Raw genomic sequence first — 12,246 nt, 5'->3', positions numbered from 1 at the left:
AAACAAGAGAGATTCCATAGGTTTGGGTTGTTGTAGGTTTTTCCGGGCCATGTTCTAGAGCAGGGGTCAGGAACCTTCGGCCCTCCAGGTGTGGTGGACTTCAACTCCCACAATTCCTTGGGCCAAGGTAAGCCTTTGGGGCAAATGCCGAGCCTCAAGGAATTGTGGGAGTTGAAGTCCACCACACCTGGAGGGCCGAAGGTTCCCCATGCCTGTTCTAGAGGCATTTTTCTCCTGATGTTTCGCCTGCATCTATGGCAAGCATCCTCAGAGGTAGTGAGGACCTCACTACCTCTGAGGATACTTGCCATAGATGCAGGCGGGCAAGGTGAATCTATCCTGAGCTGCAACAGTGTGTGCGTTTGCATGTGCGGGTGAGAGAGAGAAAGAGAAAGAGCTACCTCTTCCAGGAGTGGATTTTCCTTCCTTCCTTCCAAGGGAAATATTCATCTCACTTCCTGTAATCTCAGTCCCATTCTTAACTTAGGAATCATTTGTACATTGGGGACTGCTAGTATCCCCTCATCACCTTGTACCTGGAATGTTCTGGCAGGCTGGAAACAAGCCAATTTACGAAAGCTGGGGAGAGAAAGTCCCTAAATGCGCCAGCCTCTGAAAAGTGTGGCAGAAAAACCCACATCCCCGGGCATCCTCAGAACAGCACAGCCCAACACAAAAGGGTTCCTCCAGGTGTGGTTTGGCTAGGTGAGCTGCTCCTACCTGCTTCTCCTCGGGGAGCGGAATCCGTTGGTGGGGACCCAGCCCAGTCATTACGCCCGTGCCTCGTTATCTCCTCTCCTTTGCCCAGACCTGAAGAGAAGGAGCGAGGCAGGGAGGAGCGCCTCTCTTGAGGTGCTTTCCAGAGGAAGGATGCTATCCAGCCTTTGGGAACTGCTTGCAAAGAACTAGTTAAAATGGTGAGTGTGCATGTGTAAATACATGCTATGCCAGCTCCACGGGCTGCTGGTCCATCTCCGAGCCCAATTCAAAGTGCCGGTTTTGACCTATAAAGCTCTATACCTTGGCCACGGTGGTCCACGCTCTGGTTACATCCTGTCTAGACTACTGCAACGCTCTCTACGTGGGGTTGCCTCTGAAGACTGCCCAGAAGCTTCAATTAGTCCAACAAGCAGCAGCCAGATTGCTAACAGGAGCGGGGTACAGAGATCATACGACCCCTCTGTTACGCCAGCTTCACTGGCTGCCGATTGGCTTCCGTGCACAATTCAAAGTGCTGGTCTTGACCTATAAAGCCCTAAACGACTCTGGCCCAGTTTACCTATCCGAACGGATTCTCCCCTATGAACCATCAAGGTTATTAAGATCTTCCGGATGGTCCCTGCTCTCGGTCCTACCACCTTTGCAATCGCGTTTGGTGGGGGCGAGAGACAGGGCCTTCTCGGTGGTGGCTCCTCGGCTTTGGAACTCCCTCCCACTAGAGATTAGATCTGCTCCCTCCCTCCTGACCTTCAGGAAACTAATAATGTGGCATTTGGAATGTGGCATTTGAGGACTGAGTCTATAACTTTCGTCCATATGGAAGGAGGATGATGAACTGTGGCTGTGACTGTATTGATGACTTGGCTTGGGTAATGTGATGATGATGTTTTTATTGTACTTATATTTTTAATCTGTAATGATGATGCACTGTGTTGTTTTTGTATATTATTGTATTTGAACACATGTGTGAACCGGTCTGAGTCCCTCGTTTGAGATGAGAAGACCGGTATACAAAACTTCTAAATAAATAAATAATAATAAATATACGGTTCTGGCCCAGCTTACTTGTCCGAAAGCATCCACCCCTATGTCCCACTTCAGAGTCTAAGATCATCCGGGGAGGCCCTGCTCTCGCTCCCATCAACAGCACATATGTGTCTGGCAGGGCCTTCTCATTTGTGGCCCCCCGCCTATGGAACACACTCCCAAATGAGGTAAGACCCACTCCCTCCCTCCTGGCTTTTAGAAAAAAATTAAAATCATGGTTTTGGGACCAGGCTTTCGGGCAGTAGAAGCAAATGAATGAAGCATTTCAGGAGGAAAATGACTGGAACGGCGATTCGACGGACGAGACTGTTTTAATGATTGTTTTATTGCTTGTGGATGTATTGTTTTTAACTTGATTTATGTCTAATTGTAGTGTAGAAGTGTAATTGTTTGTACTGGCAATGAATTTTGCCAATACTTATATGTAAACCGCTTGGAGTCCCCCTCGGGGTGAGAAGAGCGGTATACAAATACTGTAAATAAATAAATAAAATAAATAAATACATGCCAGCCGACCAGGTGAGAGAGATCTTCTCACTCCTGATGCCAGGTAAATTGCACCAAACTGCAAAGATCTTACACCAAGGAGACGGAATGGAACGTTACACGTGCAGAAACATGTGGTGTATTCACGATTGTGCAAGTCCATGTGCAAACAAATGTGGAAAGCACAACCGCAGTCTCCAAGGAGCAGTAGCACTACATGCACAACCATACTTCCATAATATGATAGGCCATCAAGTCCAACCCCATTCTACTCAACGCAGGACTGTCAACAAAAGCATCCCAACTGCAGGTAGCTGCATTAACTATAGTGTAGATCAGACATGGGCAAACTTGGGCCCTCCAGGTGTTTTGGACTTCAACTCCCACAATTCCTAACAGCCGATAGGCTGTTAGGAATTGTGGGAGTTGAAGTCCAAAACACCTGGAGGGCCCAAGTTTGCCCATGCCTGTTCTAACTTCTCAATATCCTTCCTAAATTGAGGCCTCTACACCTGAACGCAAGACTGCAAGAGGCTGGACCAGCGCGGAATATTACGTCCCTTACCTCGGACACCACACAGACTAAAATAACGTTTGCAGGATCGCGCTGTGACCCCATGCACAATTTATGACCCAGAAGACAAGCGGACAAACGTCAGCGTGCTGGAAGAAGCAAAGACCACCAGCACTGAAGTGATGGTCCTCCGCCACCAACTCAGCTGGACCGGCCACGTTGTCCGGATGCCCGACCACCGTCTCCCAAAGCAGTTGCTCATCTCCAAACTCAAGAACGGAAAATGGAATGTTGGAGGACAGGAAAAGAGATTGAAAGATGGGCTCAAAGCCAACCTTGAAAACTCTGGCATAGACACTGAGAACTGGGAAGCCCTGGCCCTTGAGAGCTCCAGCTGGAGGTCAGCTGTGGCCAGCAGTGCTGCAGAATTTGAGGAGGCACGAATGGAGGGTGAAAGGGAGAAGCGTGCCAAGAGGAAGGCGCGTCAAGCCAACCCCGACTGAGACCGCCTTCCACCTGGAAACCAATGTCCTCTCTGCGGAAGAAGATGCAGAGCAAGAATAGGGCTCCACAGCCACATACGACCCACAAGAATATTGGAAGACAATCATCCTCGGAAAGAGAGGGATCGCCTAAGTAAGTAAGTAGGTAAGTAATGACCCAGAGCCAGAGGTGTCATGTTCCGCATCAGATTAAACATTCCCCAAGCCTTTCCGGAAGAGTATTATAAACCCCAAGAGGATTACAACAAGCGTGAGAAGCATGGAGCTAAAAAAGACCAGCGAGTCCAACCTCCATCTGCTCCCAAAAAGGCCACCCAACCTTTGCTTGAAGTCCTGCAAAGAAGACTAAGCCTGCTGCTTCCAAGGCCAGTCAATTCTGCTGTTGAACATATCTTGCAATCTATAAGTTAGAACAGAGGTCCTCAAACCTCCCGGGGGCCAGATACGGCCCTCCAATGTCATTTACCTGGACCTCGTTCAGGGTCAACCTAAGTCTGAAATGACTTGAAAGCACACAACAACAACAACAACAACAACAACAACAACAATCCTACCTCATCAGTCAAAAAAGCAGGTCCACATTCCTCATTGAAATACTAATAAGTTTACATTTGTTAAAATTGTTTGTCATTTTAATTATTGTATTTATAAGTAAGTTTTCGTGATGGCGGAGAAAGCAGAAAGGAGAGAATCATGAAAAACTTGCAACAACTCAAGATGTCCTGATTGCTTTAGGAAAGGGAACGATGAAATAAAGGAGCAAATTAAAGTACAATATTCCAAGTGTGGTCTAACCAAAGCAGAATAAAGGGGTAACATGACTTCCCCGGATCTAGTTAGGTTGTTGTAGGTTTTTCGGGATGTATGGCCATGTTCTAGAAGCATTCCCTCCTGACGTTTCGCCTGCATCTGTGGCAGGCATTCTCAGAGATGCAGGCGAAACGTCAGAAGAGAATATTTCTAGGACATGGCCATTCAGCCTGAAAAATTTGCAACAACCCAGTGATTCTGGCCATGAAAGCCTTTGACAATTGATAAGTTCTTCCTAATGTTCAGGTAGACTCTCTGGTAGACGTTCTCATCTTTGGAGCCACGGAAAACAACCTTCCACATGTCAGAAGACCTTCAGATATTGAAAGGAGGCTTTACCAACCTTCTCTTCTCCAGACTAATCAAATATCCAGGTCATTCCTCACAGGCCTTGGGAGTTTCCAAACTTCTGACCATCTTCCAAACTTCTGACCATGTCCTTCTTGACCAGAATTCCTTCAGGTGAGGTCTGGCCAAAGCAGAAGACCCTTTTTCTTTCCAAATGGACACTGTTCCTTCTGATGAAGCCTAGAATCGCACTGGTGTTTTCGCTTTGCCAACTGGTGGTCCACATAAGACCCTTTGATCCTTATCGCTTTTCTTACTCCCTTGAAGTGGAACTTCCTTTCTTGCTTCCGAGACTTTATTTGTGCCTCTTACCTTTCCCGGCTCGAACGTGGTACCTTTGATTGATCCCTGTTGAAATTCATAATGTTTGTTTTGGCTCAGATCCCCAGCCTTCTGAGGTCATCCTGATTCCCTGTCCTGTCCTCTGTGGCATTCATTACCCCTCCTGATTTGAGGTCATTGCAAATCTGATAAGGAATTTCATCATCCAGGTCATCCACCAAGATGTTGAACAACTCAGGACAAAAACTTGTGGTTTGTTTTGTCAAGTCCTGCTTCAAACCAATCCTAGCACTCTGTATTTATTGAATTTATTGCAGGTCTTCTCCATACCTAAGAAAATCAAAGCCACTTGTTGTTTTTCCAAATATCCAATATTGTCCACTGTGTATCTCGTATTATTTTGTGATTGTCATTTGGGTAAAAAAAAAACCACAACATTGATCTTCATGGAAAAATTCTTGAAGGATACCATTAATTACTTTGACCAAAACAGTGTTGTGGCTTTCTGAGCCTGAGTTTCCTCAGGATGAGGAGGATGATGGGCTACAGATTTCTGAACATGTCCCTGTTGTTGAAGAAGACAATGTTGATACTGAAGACGAGGCGCCGTTTCAGTTTCCCAGGGAAAGGAATGTTGTTTTAGAAGATGGTCATGATTTGGATGAAACTTCACAGCTGCAGGCGGAGGAGTCGACCGCTTCATCTGTGAACTCAGTACCTGTCAATTCCCAGGTTGGCCACTCCCAGGATAATGGGTTATTCGGCCTTGAAGGTGATGGGGATTTGGTTAGGGAGGACCGTTTGCAATTAAGGGTAAGCCAATATGCTCAGCTTGCTAACAAACGGGAAGTTCGAGGTCAACGTAATGCTTTCATGCTAGGAAAGCATATTTAACAATCTCATTGAAGTCAACCCTTTGTCAGTGCAACTTTGCTTACACCCTGTTAACTTCTCTGGAATTGCCTTGACTTTTGGGGAAAGCTTTCGGCTCTTTGGGACTTTGGTTTTGATCTTGGTTTCTGGGGACTTTGTCATAGAATCATAGAATCAAAGAATTGGAAGAGACCTCATGGGCCATCCAGTCCAACCCCATTCTGCCAAGAAGCAGGAATATTGCATTCAAATAACCCCTGACAGATGGTTATCCGGTCTCTGTTTAGAAGCCTCCAAAGAAGGAGCCTCCACCACACTTCGGGGCAGACAGTTCCACTGCTGAACGGCTCTCACAGTCAGGAAGCTCTTCCTCATGTTCAGATGGAATCTCCTTTCTTGTGGTTTGAAGCCATTGTTTCGCATCCTTGTCTCCAGGAAAGCAGAAAACAAGCTTGCTCCTTCCTCCCTGTGGCTTCCTCTCACATATTTATACATGGCTATGTATAAATTTATAGAAGGCTATCTCCTCTCAGCCTTCTCTTCTTCAGGCTAAACATGCCCAGTTCCCTAAGCCGCTCCTCATAGGGCTTGTTCTCCAGACCCTTGATCATTTTAGTTGCCCTCCTCTGGACACATTCCAGCTTGTCAATATCTCTCTTGAATTGTGGTGCCCAGAATTGGACACAATATTCCAGGTAACGTGGTCTAACCAAAGCAGAACAGAGGGGTAGCATGACTTCCCTAGATCTAGGCACTATGCTCCTATTGATGCAGGCCAAAATTCCATTGGCTTGCTGCCATGGATTCTTGTTTGACCAATGCTTGTGGATTGTACTTCATGTTATTTGCCTCTGGACCTTGGAAACTCTGCCTTTGCATTTAAGACTCTGTTTTGAACTTTTGCAACCTTATTTCTATGTTTGTGATTTTGCTTTTTCTTCAATAAACTACAAAACCTACAGCCTTGGTGTGTGGTGTTGTTCTGAGCAAGGTGAATCTATCCTGAGTTGCGATGGAAAGGTTTTAGAGCTATTTTTCAATACGACATTGATATAGTCACTGTGTTATAGTCACTGACTCCCATGTCTTTGGTGGTTTCTTTCCTTTCAAGGTAGAGTTGAATCTCTTTTGCAACAGTGAAGTCAAGGTCCTCCTTAAATTCTTTATAATAGAATGCCAACAACCCGTCTGGCCCAGGGATTTCCCCGCTTTTCCTTTCTATAATTGCCCCTTGAATGCCTTCCATACACATCTCAGGTCTCCTAAATCTCTGAGTAAAGAACTTACCTGAGAGCCTCACATGCCCCTCTTGATCCAGGTGTGAACTCTGAAGATTTCCTGAAACTCCCAGCATCCCTTACTCCTGGCCACGGGGCTGATGGGAGAGACAATCCAGGAACACTTGGGAGGCCGCATGACACCCATCCCTGCTCTTTGCTCCCTTTTGCCGGGGCAAATCTTGGACAAATGACCTCCCCTTGCTCTGTCAAACTCCTCTAGAGGCCGGCGGGTCCCAAGTCCGCATTTCCACACCTTCTGTTTGCAACTCCCAAAAAAGTAGGAGTCACTTTGGTCGCTTCTCCGCTCTACAATGAATGCAGCTTGACACCTCTTGAACCGCCACAGCTCAAGGCTACCGCATCCTGGGAGTTGCAGTTTGATGAGACACCAGCCCTCTTTGGCAGAGAAGGCGACAGACCTGATAACGCTACAAATCCCAGGATTCCTCAGCATTGAGCCGTTGCAGTTAACGTGGTTTCAAACTGCATTCATTCTACCATGTTAAGGAAAGGTAGGTCTTTAAAAAATGAAGCTTTTAAGAATGAACCAGGGGTGCTGTGCAGTGTTTTAAATCTTTTTGATGGATTTACTTCCACTGACAAAAAGGTACCTTTGTTTACTGTCTATTGCTTCCCTTTTTTGGGCTAAATGACCTGGTCAAAATTAAGGTGTGCACTGCTGCTCTGGCCAGAATGAAGACAGAAGGGAGCAGAAGACATTTCCATTTTGTGTTTACTAATACCATCTCAAGCAAGGCTGTGGGAACGAGAGAGAGGGCCTTCTCAGTGGTAGCCCCCCGGCTTTGGAACTCGCTACCAAAAGAGATCAGATGGGCGCCTACCCTTTCCATTTTCTGTAAGGTGTGAAAAACCTGGTTGTTCCGCTGTGCATTTGAGTAGGCAGTTCACAAGAGAGTTGATCATTGATTCATTGGCCTTCCCACTTGTAATTCAGTGACTGTACATACCTATGGATGTTATCCTCCCAGCTGTGTTCCATAATGAATGGAATTGTATTTTGCATTTTCCCTGGGCCCTATCTGGGAACGTCTGCACCTTGCCTGATCCCTCCACATTCAGCACCTAATCTTTCAGCTGTTATACCATTTTATACCAAAATTTGCTTGAAGTCCCCAACAGGCACCGGGATTGTGGCGCAGCTGGCTGAGTGTCAGCTGCATTAAGATCACTCTGACCAAAAGGTCATGAGTCTGAAGCCAGGCCAGGTTGGAGTGGGTTTCCAACCAATTGTGTGTAGCCTGTTGTCGACCTTTGCAACCCGAAAGACAGTTGCATCTGTCAAGTAGGAAATTTAGGTACCACCTTAAAGTGTGGGGAGGCTAAATTAACTGATTTATGAGGCCATAAAAAAGACTCCAGCAAAGCATTCCAGCGGGGAAGCATGCGGGGAATGCGGAAGTGCTTCATCAGCGTCGCAGATGGACGATGAAAGCGACAGCTCCCCTGGCGGCCAGAAAAAGTTAAATAGCCTCTGTGTATGTCTGCATATGTTTGTATGTCAAAATTGGCATTGAATGTTTGCCATATATGTGTACACTATAATCCGTCCTGAGTCCCCTGCGGGATGAGAAGGGTGGAATATAAAAGCTGTAAAATAAATAAAATAAATAAACATCCGGACTTATCATCTGTCCACTACTAGGCAGAGAGCCTTCTCGATTGTGGTCCCTTATTTATGGAATGCCTTGCCAGCTGAAACCAGATCTATCTGAGACCGACTTGCTTTTCAGAAAGCCTGTAAAATCTTTCTCTTCCGGCAAGTTTTCGATGGGTGAATAACTCGGGAATATGTCTGTTCTTGTTTTATTGTATTTTAAAGTTAATTGTATTGTTTTAATCTACTGTTGTAAACCGCTCCGAGCCAAATTGGGAGTAGCGGTATACAAGTCAAATAAAGAAGTAAATAAAATGTGTACCTGTGTTTGTAACTATTTTTTTGATGATGCTGTTATTGATTGTGATCTGTTTCATTTTATTTTATTGTGTATGTTTTACTTTGTATTTTTGGGCTTGCCACTTTGTAAGCCGCCCTAGGAGATGGTGGTGGGGTATGAACATAAAGTACCTCGGGAAGTCTGACTTGGCCACGGTGGTACACGCTCTGGTCACATCCCGCCTCGACTACTGCAACGCTCTCTACGTGGGGCTGCCCTTGAAGACGGCCCGGAAGCTTCAGCTGGTTCAGCGCGCGGCAGCCATGTTACTAACTGGAGCGGGTGGCAGGGAGCACACAACGCCCTTGCTGTCCCAGCTCCATTGGCTGCCGATTTGCTACCGGACCCAATTCAAGGTGCTGGTTTTGGCCTACAAAGCCCTAAACGGTTCCGGCCCAAAATACCTTTCGGACCGCATCTTGGCCTACGAGCCCACGAGGACCTTGAGATCGTCTGGGGAGGCCCTTCTCTCGATCCCGCCTGCCTCACAGGCACGTCTGGCGGGGACGAGGGAGAGGGCCTTCTCGGTGGTGGCCCCCCGGCTATGGAACACTCTCCCTGCAGACATCAGACAGGCGCCCTCCCTCATGTCCTTCCAAAAAAGCCTTAAGACATGGCTGTTCGAGAAGGCATTTAATTAAGTGCTATAACAATGTGGTAAAGATGACTGGAATGGAACAAGGAATATGAGACTGGTTATGATTCCACTATGAGACGAAGCGGATTTTTAGTGTAGTCTGTAATTGTTGTATAGTTTATATGTTGTTGCAATTGGCCTTTTTGTAAATTGTCTTTTATGTGTATTGTACACCGCCATGAGTCGCCCTAATGGGCTGAGAATGGCGGTTAATAAATGCATCAAATAAATAAATAAATAAATAAATAGCTGTTATTATTATTATTATTATTATTATATAATATATTGTATACACATGCAATATTGATAATAATGTTATAATGTAATACAATATAATACTAATAATAATATGATATAATAATTATATATTTTATATTACATGTACTATTACTATTAATATTACACTATAGTGGTATAGTACAATATAGTAATATATAATACCAATGTTGTGCTATGCTAATAATATAATATATTGTATGTACGTATAATTTGTAAGCCGCTCTGAGTCCCCGTTGGGGTGAGAAGGGCGGCATATAAATGTCATAAAAATAATAAATCTATATAAATAAAAATGTAATGTTCATTTGTGGGATTAACAGAACTCAAAAACCACTGGATGAATTGACACCAAATTTGGACACAAGACACATAACAACTCAATGTATGTCCTTCACAAAAAAAACATTGTTTTTGCCATTTGGGAGTTGCAGTTGCTGGGATTTATAGTTCACCTACAATCAAAGAACATTGTGAACCCCACCAACAATGGAATTGAACCAAACTTGGCAAACAGTTCTCCCATGACCAACAGAAAGTACTGGAACGGTTTGGTGGGCAGTGTCCTTTGGTTTTGTAGTTCACCTACATCCAGAGATCACTGTGGACTCAAACAAGGATGGATCTGGACCAGACTCTACACGAACACTCAATATGCCCAAATGTGAAATGTGGTGGAGTTTGGGGAAAATAGAATCTGGACATTTGGGAGTTGTAGTTACTGGGATTTATAGTTCACCTACAATCAAAGAATATTCTGAACCCCACCAATGATGGAATTGAACCAAACTTTGCACAGTTCTCCCATGACCAACAGAAAGTACTGGAAGTGTTTGAAGGGGAGTGTCCTTTGGTTTTGGAGTTGTAGTTTACCTACATCCAGAGATCACTGTGGACTCGAACAATGATGGATCTGGACCAAACTCTACACGAATACTCAATATGCCCAAGTGTGAACACTGGTGGAGTTTGGGGAAAATAGAATCTTGACATTTGGGAGTTGTAGTTGCTGGGATTAATACTTCACCTACAATCACAGAGCATTCTGAACTCCACCAATGATAGAATTGGACCAAACCTCTCACACAGAACCCCCATATGGGCCACAGCAAGCTTGGGCCCTCCAGGGTGTTTTGGACTACAACTCCCACAATTCCTAACAGCCTATCGGCTGTTAGGAATTGTGGGAGTTGTAGTCCAAAACACCCTGGAGGGCTCAAGTTTGAGAGCCTGCTCCTTCTCCTCCAATCAGGAGATGCGTTCCCACGTGACGCGGAAGCATGCCCTAGGAGGCCCCGCCCCCTCGCGCCCACGTGACCCCTCCCGCTCCTCCTCCCGCCCCTCCCCTCCCCTCCCGCCCTCCCACGTGACTCACTCACCCGCTCCGGGCTCCTCATTACATCTCCCGGCGCCAGCAGAATCGGAATCGGGGCGAGAGAGGGGCCTAAAGAGGGGCTTGCTCCCGTTCTCGGCCCGACCGGCGTCTGGCGGACCAAGAAGAAGCCGTCTTCTTCTTCTTCGGGGTGACGCATGCGCAGTATGCGGAATTTTTTCTCCCTACGCATGCGCACTCCCGTATCAGCGCTCACTTCATCTCTTCAGCCGCTTCGGCGTTAACGCATGCGTAGTGTGCGCTTTTTTTCTTTCCCACGCATGCGCACTACTGTTTCATCGAGCTCTCCATCTCCACTTCAACTGCTTCAAGAATTGGCGCATGCGCAGTATACAGTTTTTCTCTCCACGCCTGCGCACTCCCGTTTCAGCGCTCTTTTTCGCCATCGCCTCGGGATTGGCGCATGCGTGGTGTGCGGTTTTTTCCTCCACCCACGCATGCGCACTCCCGTTTCAGCGCTCACTTCATCTCTTCAGCCGCTTCGGCGTTGGCGCATGCGTAGTGTGCGCTTTTTCTCTCCCACGCATGCGCACTACTGTTTCATCGCGCTCTCCATTCTCCACTTCAACTGCTTCAAGGGACAGCGCTTCGGGATTGGCGCATGCGCAGTATACGGTTTTTCTTCCCACGCGTGCGCACTCCCGTTTCAGCGCTCTTTTTCTCCATCGCCTCGGGATTGGCGCATGCGTGGTGTGCGGTGTTTTTTTTTCCTCCATCCACGCATGCGCACTCTCGTTTCCACTCTATCGCCTCTTCAGCCGCGCGGTGTGCGGGTTTTTCTCTCCCCACGCATGCGCACTCCCGTTACAGTGCTGCGCTCCTTTCCTCTTCAGTTGCTTCAGAGTTGGCGCATGCGCATGGTCTACGCTTTTCTCCCACTACGCATGCGTACTCCCGTTTCAGCGCTGGGCAGCCTGGGAAATGTAGTCCCTTCCCTCAGTCTTAAAACGCAGGGCGGGAAAATTCCATCTCCCTATTAATAACATTATAAATATTTATTCAATAAAATAATAATTAAAATATTAAATTATTTAGAAAAATATAGATTAAACCACCAATATTAACAGAATGTAAGGTTTTATGTTTTAAATAACACAATTATTAATATTTATTTAATAAAAT

At 46.1% G+C, this 12,246-nt stretch overlaps 1 protein-coding gene across 3 annotated transcripts in view; it reads right to left on the bottom strand.

The window, feature by feature from the left end:
• The window catches only part of LOC132777489 (polyamine-transporting ATPase 13A3-like), a 91,493-nt gene extending 80,149 nt beyond the window's left edge, over positions 1–11,344 (bottom strand). The window contains exon 1 of one of the 3 annotated variants that reach the window (XM_067469654.1): positions 11,111–11,344. The gene's annotated coding sequence lies outside the window, so the exon portion shown is untranslated. Of the gene's footprint in view, positions 1–4,423; positions 4,778–6,870; positions 7,057–11,110 lie in introns of those variants that run through there. The other 2 variants (XM_067469655.1, XM_067469656.1) reach the window with 2 other exon arrangements.
• Between the last annotated feature and the right edge of the window lie 902 nt (positions 11,345–12,246).

The sequence above is a fragment of the Anolis sagrei genome, chromosome 6 (assembly GCF_037176765.1).
Source record: "Anolis sagrei isolate rAnoSag1 chromosome 6, rAnoSag1.mat, whole genome shotgun sequence".
In the NCBI taxonomy this organism is placed as follows: Eukaryota; Metazoa; Chordata; class Lepidosauria; order Squamata; family Dactyloidae; genus Anolis; species Anolis sagrei.
Note: the sequence above shows the minus strand (reverse complement) of the source record. Positions and strands in the feature narration are given on the sequence as shown.